General features: G+C 42.1%; 1 protein-coding gene across 4 annotated transcripts in view; it reads right to left on the bottom strand.

The window, feature by feature from the left end:
- The window catches only part of LOC141107808 (leucine-rich repeat and fibronectin type III domain-containing protein 1-like protein), a 170906-nt gene that overhangs the window by 54997 nt on the left and 99450 nt on the right, over positions 1–16459 (bottom strand). The window lies entirely within an intron of this gene.

Here is a 16459-nt window from a genome sequence, read left to right on the forward strand (position 1 = left end):
AACCCTAGCAGAGACCATTTTTATCTTGAAGCAGACCGCCCGCTGAAGAAGATGATACTGGGGTTATGGCAGCTAGCTGCTGCCATAACAACGATAATCCTCTTCAAAGTACTGACGTATAACGGTGGGTGGTCCGGAAGTTGTTAAATATGGTAATTGTTTCATTAACTCTCTTCCTGTCATTGGTGATAACCATACTGTGCAGCATTGTCACCCTAGGACAGGGAATGTGTTACAGCTACGTAATGCCCCCTTCTCTTCTCCATTAAAGGGGGAGGAGTTTTGTAGTCCACAGATATAGCAGGGAACTATGCTAACTGATAACAGTCCAGAGGCAGAGAGTATAGGAAGTTGTAATCTCACAACATCTCTAGCTGGATGAACAGCTATTTAATTTTTTGCACCTTTTGAATAAAGATAATAAAACACTTTTAATGGTATATTTGAAAGATGTACGGGTTAACAAAATTAAAAAAAATTATACTCGCCTCGGTGGATGCAGCATCAGTCCGATGCTAAATCTGTCCCCTGCCGAGGCTAAGATTGAAAACTGGATGATCAAAGACCCCTGATCGCTCAGTTCTCAGTGTTCTGTGAGCAAAAAGTTAGTGGCTGTCAGTCACCAGCTCTCTGCTCTGCCCCTCCAGCGTTCACTGAAACACTGAACTGTGGAGGGAATGGGAGTGGCTGGCTCAGGCTCTCAGAAGCTCGCTGGGGTGCTGAGCCAGTGGCCGGTCCAGGATTTTGGGTTGTTCTCAACCAGATGATCAAGATCTTTTTAGAGCCTGGACTGGCTCTGTGACGTCGGCACACAGCAGGCGAAAACTGGTCATAGGAGTGCAGAATGAACTGCACTCCTGTGATCCCCAGGAGAAGTATAGCCAAAAGAGCTTCGGCAATGCTTCTACTTTAACAGACCAAAGAGGAGAGCAAATAGGAGAAATTTTAATGTTAGCGTTTATATTTTATGAATTGTCAAGTTGCAATATATTCAGTTTTTGTTTTTGGGTTTAATACTGTTTTAACTCAATAATTCCACCTCCTGGTGGCCCCTTTAAGTAGGCTTCAATGCCCAGGAGGTGTAACAACTTCTGTTCAATGTGACCATTGTGATTGGCGCTCACTGTGGTCACATGGTCAGGAACCCATCCCGGAAGCTGTCAGGACAGGTCGGCCAGTTTGCTGGGGACATGCTTTTAGCACACAACCTCATGCCACCCTTGACACATTTGTGAGAGAACTGAGCCCCGATGCCCACCTTATATACATTATAAGATTGGAAATGGGTTAAGAATAAAAATGACAGCACATTTAGAAAACGAAAAAACAATGTAATTTCCCATATTTGTTTTCTGAGAGATTATTTTTAAATAAGACCCCCTAGGAACAATGATTATGTGTGAACCACAGGACCCCCCAGTCAGTGAAAGGAAATTGCAGGTGCTTTTTTCCCTATTAGATATAGTATGTAAAACCTCCATAACATCTCACATAGGCATCAAATCTAAATCAATGATTACGTCCACTGGAAAATGCAAAGAGCTCAACTATGTAATCCGATCTCCTGCATGTATTGCTAAAATCAGAACCAGGCTTAGGCGGAGGAAGGAGAGGCACCCGCCTTTTGGCACTGCACAGTTGGGCCAGTAGACTCGTCTGCCTTTACATCACCTCCGCCATCTTCTGTACTATGAAGAGCTGAATTGTCAAAATGACAACTCAGTCCTCCCGATTACACTGGGAGATCATGGCTCCACAAAGAGTGGAGCTCTGCTGTCATTGTAACAGCCACCTGCTGACAATTATAATACTTACATAGTTGGTAAGGTTGAAAAAAAGGTACAAGTCCAACCTGTGTGTGTGCTTTTATGTCAATATTACATTGTGCATTTGTTTTCGTCCGAATGCATTTTCGTCCGAATTTCAGATATTTTCGTTATCATTTTAATAAACGATAACGAAAGTGCAGAATCCGAAAACTGAAAGATCCGACATAAACAAATGCTTTATTTTTGTTTTCGTCGTGACAACAGTTTGATATAGATAGGAGATTTGACATGATGCTGACAATAACAATCTGTGTCTATCGAACCTGTGGTCGAATGTGCCTAACATTAACTATATTAGTCCAAGATTATTCTACATATAGAGAAAAGATTTGACATTGAGAGAAAAGATCGCTGCTGGAATTGGGTGGGGGAAGTAAAATAAAAATAATGATGATGATGAATGTTATTGGCCGATTGTAAGAGGAGGGGCAGTAAAATAGCTAGAACTAAGTACACACGTACAGCCAACTTACTTTCACTTACGATTTGCTAGCAGAGAGAGACACACACACTGAATCATTTCAGAAGACAGTCAATCTTAGCTGGTCTGTTTGTCAGAGAACCTGAATTATTTAGCAACTAAGCATAAGCACAGCAGCAGAACAATAGTGAAGCAAGCTACAGCTCAACTTAACTTTTTCATAATAATCTGCTGCTATTGTGTTAGTGTTGTGAACTTGATAGTGATACTAGTGTTGCTAGTGTTGTGATAGCCTCAGAGGCTGCCCGTGTTGTGGGGGGGGGATTTATTATTATAGATTCTATATTATAATGTCATATCAATATTTGACACAGCGGCGGATGTCGCGCCCGCCATTGCACTTGGAGATTGAGAAACGAATGTGAAAGTTGGCTGACTGTTGGAGTAGAGTAGACCATTCAACATGAACGACGAAGATTCGACAAAGCAACGAAAAACGTACAGACATCGAATCTTTGGCTTATGGTGTCTGTCGAAAGTTCTAAGAAGATTCGACGGAGCAGCTAAACTGTACAACGCTGCAATCGTACATTTCCGGTCAAATGCATCCGCCCATAGGCTATATTCTATAATTCTAATGTTGGTTGATTAGTAAAATAATTAAGAAATATAATTATAATTATTACTAGTCATACAACATTAGAATTCTACTACAGCTAGCTTGTAGGCGGAAAATTCAACCTGAAATGTACATGTACAGTTTAGCTGCTCCGTCTAATCTTCTTTGAACATTCGACAGACACCATAAGCCTTCAATGACAGATTCGACCTTAATTAATTTGGATTTTCGGAAGAATGCAATTTTTAACGAAAAATGAAATAAATAAAAACGAATTTCAGGAGTAACTACATTTATTTTTCGGACGAAAACGAAATTCTGAAACTAAATATTTCAGTGTGCACAAGTCTATTGTGTATCCCTGTCTTTTGTGGTCATTTAGGTGCCTATCTAATAGTTTTTGGAAATTATCTATGCTCCCTGCTGAAACCACTGCTTAAGAGAATTAAGAATTACCCACTTTATTAACCTATGCAACAAGTTTTGTTCAGTTAATTTAATATATATATATATATATATATATATATATATATATATATATATATATATATATAAAAAATGTATGTTTTCCTTACAATTTTCTGTATTCAACTAATTAATGCAATTGATGGTCTATCCATGCCTGCAGTTTGAACCCAATAGGGGTAGGCTGGTTCAGGCTATCAATTACTGTATTTGTATAAGAATATTCTAAAGAACTATTGCAAAGAAGTTAGTCACAATAATTATCGTGACAATGTCAATCTGTATTGTTAAGAAAATCCCTTCAATAAAAATCTATTGTTAAAAAAAAGAGAATTAAGAATTAAGAGATTAGGAGCATTCCACATCCTTACCGCTCTTACAGTAAAGAACCCTCTACGCATTTTAAGGTTAACCACTTGAGCCCCGGACCATTATGCTGCCTAAGGACCAGAGGTCTTTTTCCAATTTGGCACTGCGTCGCTTTAACTGCTAATTGCGCGGTCATGCAATGCTGTACCCAAACTAAATTTGCGTCCTTTTCTTCCCACAAATAGAGCTTTCTTTTGATGGTATTTGATCACCTCTGCAGTTTTTATTTTTTGCGCTATAAACGGAAAAAGACCAAAAATTTTGAAAAAAAATGATATTTTCTACTTTTTGTTATAAAAAAAATCCAATAAACTAAATTTTAGTCATACATTTAGGCCAAAATGTATTCGGCCACATGTCTTTGGTAAAAAAAATGTCAATAAGCATATATTTATTGGTTTGCGCAAAAGTTATAGCGTCTACAAACTAGGGTACATTTTCTGTAATTTACACAGCTTTTAGTTTATGACTGCCTATGTCATTTCTTGAGGTGCTAAAATGGCAGGGCAGTACAAAACCCCCCCCCAAATGACCCCATTTTGGAAAGTAGACACCCCAAGGAAATTGCTGAGAGGCATGTTGAACCCATTGAATATTTATTTTTTTTGTCCCAAGTGATTGAATAATGACAAAAAAAAAAAAAAATATTTACAAAAAGTTGTCACTAAATGATATATTGCTCACACAGGCCATGGGCCTATGTGGAATTGCACCCCAAAATACATTCAGCTGCTTCTCCTGAGTATGGGGATACCACATGTGCATAAAATGCCAGGACAGTTCAAAACCCCCCCAAATGACCCCATTTTGGAAAGTAGACACCCCAAGCTATTTGCTGAGAGGCATGTCGAGTCCATGGAATATTTTATATTGCGACACAAGTTGCGGGAAAGAGACAATTTTTTTTTTTTTTTGCACAAAGTTGTCACTAAATGATATATTGCTCAAACATGCCATGGGAATATGTGAAATTACACCCCAAAATACATTCTGCTGCTTCTCCTGAGTATGGGGATACCACATGTGTGGGACTTTTTGGGAGCCTAGCCGCGTACGGGGCCCCGAAAACCAAGCACCGCCTTCAGGATTTCTAAGGGTGAAAATTTTTGATTTCACTCTTCACTGCCTATCACAGTTTCGGAGGCCATGGAATGCCCAGGTGGCACAAAACCCCCCCAAATGACCCCATTTTGGAAAGTAGACACCCCAAGCTATTTGCTGAGAGGCATGGTGAGTATTTTGCAGCTCTCATTTGTTTTTGAAAATGAAGAAAGACAAGAAAAAACTTTTTTTTTTTTTCTTTTTTCAATTTTCAAAACTTTGTGACAAAAAGTGAGGTCTGCAAAATACTCACTATACCTCTCAGCAAATAGCTTGGGGTGTCTACTTTCCAAAATGGGGTCATTTGGGGGGGTTTTGAACTGTCCTGGCATTTTATGCACAACATTTAGAAGCTTATGTCACACATCACCAACTCTTCTAACCACTTGAAGACAAAGCCCTTTCTGACACTTTTTGTTTACATGAAAAAGTTATTTTTTTTTTGCAAAAAAATTACTTTGAACCCCCAAACATTATATATTTTTTTAAAGCAAATGCCCTACAGATTAAAATGGTGGGTGTTTCATTTTTTTTTTCACACAGTATTTGCGCAACGATTTTTCAAACGCATTTTTTGGGGAAAAAACACACTTTTTTAAATTTTAATGCACTAAAACACACTATATTGCCCAAATGTTTGATGAAATAAAAAAGATGATCTTAGGCCGAGTACATGGATACCAAACATGACATGCTTTAAAATTGCGCACAAACGTGCAGTGGCAACAAAATAAATACATTTTTAAAAGCCTTTAAAAGCCTTTACAGGTTACCACTTTAGATTTACAGAGGAGGTCTACTGCAAAAATTACTGCCCTCGATCTGACCTTCGCAGCGATACCTCACATGCATGGTGCAATTGCTGTTTACGTTTGACGACAGACCGCCGCTTGCGTTCGCCTTAGCGCGAGAGCAGGGGGCGACAGGGGTGCTTTTTTTTTTTTTTTTTTTTCTTTATTATTTTTTTTATCTTATTTTTAAACTGTTCCTTTCATTTTTTTTTTTTTTAATCATTTTTATTGTTATCTCGGGGAATGTAAATATCCCCTATGATAGCAATAGGTAGTGACAGGTACTCTTTTTTGAAAAAATTGGGGTCTATTAGACCCTAGATCTCTCCTCTGCCCTCAAAGCATCTGATGACACCAAGATCGGTGTGATAAAATGCTTCCCCAATTTCCCAATGGCGCTATTTACATCTGGCGAAATCTAAGTCATAAAATGCTCGTAGCTTCCGGTCACTTAGGCCATAGAGATGTTTGGAGCCACTCTGGTCTCTGATCAGCTCTATGGTCAGCTGGCTGAATCACCGGCTGCATTCTCAGGTTCCCTGTTGAGACAGGAGAGCCAGAGAAAAACACGGAAGACGGTGGGGGGGGGGCATTCCCTCCCACGGCTTGTAAAAGCAGTCTAGAGGCTAATTAGCCGCTAGGATTGCTTTTACATGAAAGCCGACCGCTGGCTGAAAAGAATGATACCAAGATGATACCTAAACCTGCAGGCATCATTCTGGTATAACCATTCAAAGTCGTGAATGGCGTACCTGAAGACAAAAAAATGGTTAACAATAAAGCACAGTAAACGGTAAAGTATAAAAAATTGCATACCTGAAAAGCAAACATGATAAAACATAATAACAATAAAACATTGCAGAATAGAATACAGTAAAAAAGAGCAGAACAAGAGAGAGAGAATAGAGAGAGAGAGAACAATAAAACGACAACTATTATTTTTTTATTTTATATATTTTTTTTTTTTTTTTACACTTTTTTTGTAACTAACTTTTATAACGGTAACCAGTTCCAGGTTCGGGTCTCTCAAAATGCGATGGCATCTTGGGAGACCCTGTGAAAGTGTGCCTAGTCTGTGCAATGCTGTACCCTACGCTAATACTCAACTAATGAATGGTAGCGTTCAAAACATTCACCAATGCAAAGACCAGGATTGTCAGGACAGGAGGGACAATAATAGCGGGCGTCACGCCTATATCCGCGCTTGCTGCAGACACAACATCTTTTTTGGGGGTTCGTTGGGTAGGGGTACTCGGGAGGACATAAAGAAAATGCCTCTCATGCAGCCGACTGCATTTGGTTGGGGATGTGAATGGGGGAAGTACGGGCGCTGCAGAAGTGGTGGGTCCCCAATTAGGATTGGCGAATGCAGCAGGAAGGGCATTATGGGCACGACGGGCCTGTGTTTGTCTTTTTGGTGGCAGCGGGACACTACTTGTGCTTGCCACCTCACCAGCTTGAACTGCACTTATGGGACTCGCCACGTCACCAAGTGTTACTGCAGTGCTGGTTTGACTACGACCGGGGTGTACTAGGCCGCTGGCGCTTGCCAGTTCAATAAAAAGCTACCAAAAAAACTGTTAGCGATCGCAGGGATCAGGCCTGACTCTGCGAACACTGCAGTTATGCGTTTAGTGTTTTGTAAGTGACAGTGATCGATCGATACTGCACTTGGGTGGGCTGGGCCCGGGTGGAGGGGCAAAATGCAGGTGCTAGCAGGTATCTGGGCTGATCCCGCTAACACTGTGTTTTTGGGAACCCTAAACTGCTGGGGACGCTAGTATAAATCTGATCGGATCAGATATTGATCCGTTCAGATACTATACCACTAAGGGAGGTGTACAGTGCGTGCGTGGGTGTTAGCGGTACTGACGCTAATCTGACGCTTCTTGGGGCTGGTGCTTGCCAGTTCACCAAAATACTACCAAAAAAACTGTTAGCGATCGCAGGGATCAGGCCTGACTCTGCGAACGCTGCAGTTATGCATTTAGTGTTTTGTAAGTGTCAGTGATCGATCAATACTGCACTTGGGTGGGCTGGGCCGGGCGGAGGGGCAAAACGCAGGTGCTAGCAGGTATCTGGGCTGATCCCGCTAACACTGCGTTTTTGGGAACCCTAAACTGCTGGGGACGCTAGTATAGATCTGATCGGATCAGATATTGAACCGATCAGATACTATACCACTAAGGGAGGTGTATGGTGCATGCGTGGGTGTTAGCGCTACTGGCGCTAACCTGACGCTGCCTGGGGATGGTGCTTGCCAGTTCACCAAAATGCTACCAAAAAAATGTTAGCGATCGCAGGGATCAGGCCTGACTCTGCGAACGCTGCAGTTATGCGTTTAGTGTTTTGTAAGTGACAGTGATCGATCGATACTGCACTTGGGTGGGCCGGGCGGAGGGGCAAAACGCAGGTGCTAGCAGGTATCTGGGCTGATCCCGCTAACACTGTGTTTTTGGGAACCCTAAACTGCTGGGGACGCTAGTATAGATCTGATCGGATCAGATATTGATCCGATCAGATACTATACCACTAAGGGAGGCCTATGCTGCTTGCGTGGGTGTTAGCGGTACTGGCGCTAATCTGACGCTGCCTGGGGCGACGCATATCACCGCCGGGCGATCAGGGGGCTAAACCTTTATTCGGTAATAAACGGCGGGTGCCCTGACACTAAAAAAAATAAACAAACTAACCAGCGTCACCCGTAACACTTATACGGTGATCAGTGGTGAAAGGGTTAACTAGGGGGCCATCAAGGGGTTAAAACTTTTATTAGGTAGTATATGGGGGTCCCTGTTGCTATAAAACGCTGACGGCGAACCTAAATATTTAGGTCCCTAACTAGCGTCACCAGCGACACTAATACAGCGATCAGAAAAATGATCGCTTAGCGACACTGGTGACGGGGGGTGATCAAGGGGTTAAAACTTTATTAGGGGGGGTTAGGGGGGTATCCTAGACCTACAGGGGGCTAATATTCACTGTCCCAACACTGTAACTGTCACAAACTGACACCAATGCAGTAATCAGAAAAAAAAAAAAAACTGCTGGTGTCAGTTTGTGACAGGGAGGGGGGGGGGTGATTGGGGGGGGATCGGGGGGCGATCGTGGGGGGGGATCGGGGTGTTTTGTGTGCCTGGCATGTTCTACTGTGTTGTGTAGTGTTGTGCACTCACAGTGAAGTCTTCTCTCCTCGGCGCTGCAACGGAATACCGAGCCGAGGAGAGATGACATCATTTCCTTTGCTGCTGTTTAGCATACAGCAGCAAAGGAAGTGATCTGATTGGCTGGCGGTGATCGCGAGGGGGGGGCCATGAACGGATGGCCTCCCCCTCACCTCTGATCGCCGCTGGACAAAAGACGATCGGACCCCCCACCCGCGGAAGGCAAATCACGTATATGTACGTGATTTTGCCTGTCCGTGCCACCTTGCCGACGTAAATCGGCGTGAGGCGGTCGTCAAGTGGTTAAACTGCTTTTCTTCTAATTTTAGTGAATGGCCGAGAGTTTTATCCCTATTGCGGAGTCACCAGTACGGTATTTGGACGTTGAAATCATATCACCTCTCAAGCACTTGCTCTCCAGAGAGAATAAGTTCAGTGCTTATAATCTTTCCTCATAACTAAGATCCTCCAGTCCCCTTTATTAGCTTTGTTGCCCTTCTCTGGACTCTCTCAAGTTCCAGCACATCCTTCCTGAGGACTGGTACCCAGAACTGGACAGCATACTCCAGGTGCGGCCGGACCAGAGTCTTGTAGAGTGGGAGAATGATAGAGACATTCTCACCCAGTGCTGGGCTGTCAGTGTGATGGCCCAGTTCACGAGCTGAATGATAAAAAAGTTTATGAGCTGAACAACATAACTGCTGTTCTGGGATATGGGCTTGACTAAATAAAATACCATGCCAACATCACATACAATGTCACTGACTGCAGAGGCTGCTCTGGTTAAGGTCTAAATGGAGGAGAATCTTTACTTATTCCTTTTAGCCCAGGGGTCTCCGAACGTTTTGAACAAGGGCCAATTTACTGTTCTTCAGACTTTGAGGGGCTGGACTGGCCAATGTGAGTAGAAAATGTCCTGGCATTAGAGGGAGTAAAGAATGCTCCATCATTGGTATTAGTGGGAGGAATATTGCCCCATTGTTGGTATCAGGGGAAGAAATAGTACCCCATTATTGGTAAAATTGGGAAGAATAGTGCTGATTTGTTGGTATCAGGTGAAGGAATAGTGCCCCATCATTGGTGTCAGAGGTAAGAATAGGGTCCTGCAGTTGGTGCCAGTAGGAGGAACAGTGTCCCATCATTGGTGTTAGTGGGAAGAATGGTTCCCCATTGTTGGGGTCAGTGGTAGGAATAATGTCCTATGGTTAGTATCCATAAAAGGAATTATGCCCCATTGTTGTTGTAGAAGGAATAGTGTCCCAAGGGCCTGATGAAAGGCAAGCAAAGGGCCACATCTGGCTCCAGGCCGCAGTTTGGAGACCATTGCTGTAACCCAAAATTTCTTATCCGTATTGGCCTGAGGGGCAAATGCCCCCCAGGCCAAGTGTTTCCCTGCTTCAAATAAGCCATAACAACTTAAGCTTGTCATTCAAAGATTACTTTAATTCAGCCTGGGGGCTGAACAAAAGATAACCAACAGGTTCCTCTATCTACGCTAAACAGTGTGCTAAACCAAAAAAAAAAAAAAAGAACTGCTTTCTACTGATTGGATGTAGGTTTTATGCTGCCACAATTCCCTACCCAGTCCCCCAGCTCCATAAATCTTTCTAGATGTTGGGCAGAGTGGTGTTTATAGGACCACCCACTAATTGGTTTTCGACTGGTTCATTAGGAACCAATTGAAATTTGCTCAGTGTATTGCCATCTTTACTTGTCACAAGTATCTGAAAGGATGCGGTCTATGTTTCCCACAGCAATCCGTCATTGGAGGGCATCTGCTGAGAAGTAACAAGCCTTTATCTAAAGTGTAATTCATCTTTTCAGTAAGCTTTCAATGATATATGTGCTACACGTTTTACCAACATAATTGTGTTCTTTATCTGTGTTCTTTTTCTTCTATCTCTGATAAAATTCCCAATTTGATTAGACTGTAAAAAAATCCTTACACAGTGTACCCTCATAGCCTTGTATTGGGCTGTATTTCGAAGCTGGAGATGCTTAGTAGTGGCTATATACAAGTCTATGAGTGCTTGCTGTAAAGACACAGCCAGTGGTGAAGAGGATTTTGGACGAAAAATGATAACACACTGTGGCTCAGAGTAGTACAAGTTTGTCTACATGAGGTAAGTAAGTAGTTGTGGTTGAGAGAATCTAGTACAGTTTAGTTCAGGATGGTAAAGAAAGGCAGGTTAGTGCACCTGTACTGAAAGAGCACTAAAGCTGGCCATACACTTGTAACATTTTGTTCACATTTTTTCATTAGAAGAATTTTCATTTGATTTTCTAATCGTTAATGAGATCAAATCAAGGGTCAATTTCAACCACATTGAGAAGAAAATTTGAAGGAGCAGGGTAAAAATGTTTTCTGGAAGGAACATATTTCTAACAGGCTAAGTGGTTTTCATTTGGGAAAGTCCAATCACTCCAAAAATAAATGTTAAAGTGGTAGTAAAGGCACAAAGTTTTTTTTACCTTCTATGCATAGTTACATAGTAAATAAGGTTGAATAAAGACAATAGTCTATCCAGTTCAACTTGTGTTGGTGTACGTGTGTCAGTGTCGATAATCATTTCCCATTTCCCTGTATTGTGTGTTCACTAAGATGCACATCCAAGAGTCTTTTAAAAATATCAATGCTCACGCGGACACCACCAATTGTGGAAGAGAGTTCTATCTCCTTATCGACATGACAGTGAAAAAACAGAAGGTCCTCCAATCCCTGTATTAATTTTGTTGCCCTTCTTTGGGCTCTCTCCAGCTCCAGCACATCCCTTCTGAGGACTGGTGACCAGAACTGGATGGAATACTCCAGATGTGGCCTTACCAGAGTTTTATCAAGTGGCAGGATTATAGTTTTATCTCTGGACTATATCCCCTTTTTTATGCATGCTAATATTCTGCTGGCTTTGGTAGTGGCATCTTGACATTGCATGCTATTGCTCAGGCTAGGTCCCCAAGATCTTTCTCCATCCTTGATTCCCCCAGAGGTTCTCCCCTAGTGAGTAGTTTGTGTTTGTATTTTTAGCCCCCAAGTGCATTATTTTACATTTCTCCACATTAAACCACATTTGCCATGTAGTTGCCCACCCCATTATTTTGTTCAGGTCTTTCTGTGAAATTACTATATCCTGATGTGAAGTTATTGCTTTGCTTATTTTTGTGTTGTCCGCAAAAACTGAGATTGAGCTATTTATCCCATCCTCTATATCATTTATGAATAAATTAAACAGAATTGGTCCCAATACAGAGCCTTGGGGTACCAAACTTACCACTCCAGACCAGTCTAAGTATACATTATTTATCACTACCCTTTGGACGCACCCCTGTAACCAGTTTTCTATCCAAGAACAAACTTTATGGTCCATGCCAACAGACCTCACCTCTTGATTAAGAATTTATGGGGAACTGTATTGAATGCTTTTGCAAAATCCAGATACACCACATCCACAGGCCTCCCCTATCTAGATGGCAGCTCACTTCCTCGTAGAATGTTAACTGGCAATAACGACCCTTCGTAAACCCATGCTGATTACTTCTAATAATACTGTTATCTTCAGCAAATTCTTGGATATAATCCCTTATTATCCCCTCCAATAATTTACCTACTATTGATGTTAGTCTGACTGGCCTGTAGTTTCCAGGAATATGTCTCTGCCCTTTTTTGAATATTGTTACCACACTGGGTTTTCTCTAATTAGCTGGTACCAATCCTGTCAAAATGCTGTCCACAAAGATTAGGAATAATGGTCTGGCTATAACCTGACTGAGTTCTTTGAGGAATCTGGGGTGTAAGCCACCTGGTCCCAGTGATTTATTTGTGTTAAGCTTATCTAATCTTTCCTTGTCTCTAGCCTCTGTTAGCCACAAGAGCACATCCTGTGATGTGTTATTAACAATACTGTCGTAGTGGGTATACCCCTCCTTTTCTTGTGTAAAAACTGAGGAGAAGAAAGCATTTAGTACAGTTGCCTTCTCTGTGCCATCTGTAACCATCCACCCATGCAAGAAGGTAAAAAACCTTCTGTGTTCAGCAGCCCCCTCCCCCCTAATACTTACCTGAGCCACTTCTCGATCCAGCAATGTCCACGAAAGATTAGCCCCTTTGAGGACTCGCACCCCTGGTTGGTTTTTGGAAGCAGAGGGAGCCATTGGCTCCCACTGCTGTCATTCACAGCCGGTGAGCCAATCAGAAGACGGGGGGGGGCAGAGCCGAGCCATGGCTAAGTGTATGAAAGGACATACAGAGCCACGGCTCAGGAGCGCACATGCTTGGGTGCCGGCAGGAGGGAGGAGCCAGGAGTGCCGGCCTGGGACACGAGAAGAGGAGGATCCTGGCTGCTCTGTGTAAAACCACTGCACAGAGCAGGTAAGTATAACATATTTGTTATTTAAAAAAAAAAGAAAAAACCCATCACTTTAAATGCAAACAACATTTTGATGTACTTTCGAACAACAATTTATGAAGTCATTGAATATACTGAGGATTTTCGTTCGTTTGAATATCTACTCTTGTATGGGCAGCTTAGCACTTAAAAGTAACCCTTAAACACTTTTAAGCCAAAAGACCTGCATAAGAACAGACATCAAAAGATCCGTTATTACCTTTATTAGTCAGATAAGCCTCTTCTATGCATCTGGGGCCTGACATTTCCTGACATGAAGGCCAAGCTCCACCAATCGTCATTCCCCTGACTATGGAGAGTGCCTGTACAGGGTATTGTAAGCTCTAATAATAAATTTCTCCTATTTACTCCCTTATGGCTTGTTAAATATACCATTGAAATCATAGTTGTTCATCCATCCAGAAATCTTTGAAAGTGATAACATTGTGCGCTTTCTTTCTCTGCAGACAGCATTTTTCCCAGCTATCTCAATTGCCAACAAAACATGTTCCCTTATGAGATGGAGAGCAGGAGGTGTTATATAGTCCTAACACACTTCCATCCTAGGGTGCTAATGCTGCTTCTGCTAGATTCAGTGCGGTTGTTACCCTAAGACAAGAAGTGTGTTCCTGGAAGAATCACCATGTGAAAATAAAGAAGAAAAGTGTGTGAAAGAGGAAAACGAATTCAACCACCCCATCTTTGGAAGGGTAACCTGCAATACATTTCATTTTTGTTCTTGAGTTTGGAAATGCTTTAAGTGTAGAAAAAAAGGAGCAGCAAAGGTACCAATCAATAAGGCAGTCAAGTGTAAACGATCGTCTTTTATTATAAGTTGATAGCCAACATGTTTCAGAGGTAACAGAATCTTCTTCTTCAGGGCTTTAGTGAATAGGTGAGTGATTGACTTGGCACAGAAAAGTCCAATTGCTGCAACAAATCTTCTGTTACTAAAGCCTTGATTTAGTGAGATGGTAAAGAAGCAATCATTGGCACCTAACTGCTTAATTGATTCCTCCTTTTTGACATCTTTTTCTTCTACACTTCAAGTCTTTACCCACGGCCACTCGGCCACTAGCAGGTAACCCGTGTTTAGGAGCAATATATAACATACTGACAGCCTCATTCTCTATATCACTAGGACCTCAGAAGTCCCTTAGGGATGTGCTTGGGTTTTGTCTGTGCCCATGTTTAGCTAAACCTGGAAGAATGCTGTCAGTGCTGGCTCAATCATCTGTGACCAGGGCATTCCCTGCCTTGAAGCTGCACATAAACAAAAGGGTTGGTATGCTTGTGACAACATGGACCTAACATGGTCAATGTTGTCACATATAAGTCAGTGTGGCTGGGGCAATGGATCAATGTGGCTGGGGCAATGGGTCAATGTGGGTTTCTGTATCTGGGGGATTTTCCCACAACAGATGATTGAGCCGTCACTGAAAGCTTCCGCCTTGGTAGGCTGAATATGGGTTAGGAGCACACCTATCTCATCCTTACTCTTGTGTAATGGCTACCTAACCACTTCAATACCTTCCTGCTCAGGCCAATTTTTAGTTTTCAGTGCTGTAACACTTTGAATGCCAATTACTCAGCCGTGCCACACTGTACCCAAATTAAATGCTTTTAATACCTTTAAGGGCCCATTCACACGTGTGGACTTTTCAGATCCGCATGTCAGTTTTTTCAAGGGGACCTGAATGGACACGCCATACATCTCTATGGAGTGACGGATGTCAGCAGTGACATGTCCGCTGACACCCAATCTGCTCCGATCCACTCCGCTAAATCCAGACAGATGGAAACCCTATTTTCCATCCGTCTAGTGAATCAGATTAAAATGGACAGGAGGTTGGTTTTCATCTGATTTCCCCCCCACAGAGGAGAGCGGCAATGTCTGAATATGGATCCGCACATGTGAAAGGGGCCTTAGGCAGACAGAGCTTTCTTTTTGTTTGTTTTTTATTTTTTACTATATAAATAAAAAATGCTGAAAATTTGGAAAAAAACTAATTTTTCTTAGTTTTTTTTTATAACTTTTTGCAAATAAATATTCTTTCTTCATAAATTTAGGGCAAAATGTATTTTGCTACATTTCTTTGGTAAGAAATAAAAAAAAAAAACAACTTGGTGTATATTATTTAGTCTATGTGAACGTTATAGAGTCTACAAGTATGGTACTGTAAATATACTGTATATATTTAAAGCTTGATCAACCCTGATGTACTGAAGGTCCTAAATGCAAGGGCAGTAAAAAAATACCCCTCCCAAATAATCCCTTTTTGTAAAGTAGACACCCCAATGTATTTAATAAGAGCCATGGTGAGTTTGTTGAAGTTGTAATTTTTTTGTCACAATTTTTTGGAAAATGAAGACATTAAATCATTTTTTTTCACAATCTTTTTTATTTACATACTGTCACTAGCAGTACAGTGCCACCACAGTGACAGTGTACTGCTCTGGGGAGGTGAGCAGGATTTTTTTTTCTTTACACTGTGATTGCTTATTACAGTGATGATCACTGTATAAGCAATCGTCAGCCACAGAAATCACATAGTACCAGTAATCTGTGTTCCGCTGTGCTGGCCCATAAGGTGTGCACAAGGCACACGACTGGGAGAACGTCTTATGACATTCACCCAGAATAGCAGTGCTCCTGCCCAGCCGTTTTATTACTATAGCCCGGGCGGGAGGTGATTATAGTGGAACAAATACCATCTGGTACCATCTTAGCCTTTTTTTGATCTACAGTTGCCATGGTGCCGCACATATAATCAGCTTTGACACCGGCATTGGTGGCTTGACAGTTCAGTTGAGAGCTAACATGAGAACACTGATAATTGTAATAGTTATCAGTTATGTCATGCCTTGAATGTAATGTAGAGTGTTTTGGTAGCAGTTAAGTCTGTAGGTTTAGTTCTGCTTTAACCGCTTGCCAACCAACCGTTGTCATTATACTGCGGCAGGTTTGCATGGCTGCTCAAAAAGCCAAAAGTGTACGTCAGCCGCTTTAAGAGCTCAAGGGAGCGATGCCAGAACCGATACACATGGCCGGCGGCTGCAATGTCTGCCGGCGACCCGCAATCGCTCCTGAGAGCCAGAACGGGGATCTGTCAATGTAAACAAACAGATCCCTATTCTGACAGGGGAGTGGAGAGAGATCTGCTGTTCCTAGTGATCCTCTTTCTCTTTCTCTCTCTCTTTTTCTCTTTCTCTTTTTCTCTTTTTCCCTCTCTTTTTCCCTCTCTTTTTCCTTCTCTTTTTCTCTCCCTCTCTCCCCTCTCTCCCTCCCCCACAGTTAGAAACCCCCTGATTGACCCC

This window comes from Aquarana catesbeiana, linkage group LG09 (genome assembly GCF_042186555.1).
Source record: "Aquarana catesbeiana isolate 2022-GZ linkage group LG09, ASM4218655v1, whole genome shotgun sequence".
Taxonomy (NCBI): domain Eukaryota; kingdom Metazoa; phylum Chordata; class Amphibia; order Anura; family Ranidae; genus Aquarana; species Aquarana catesbeiana.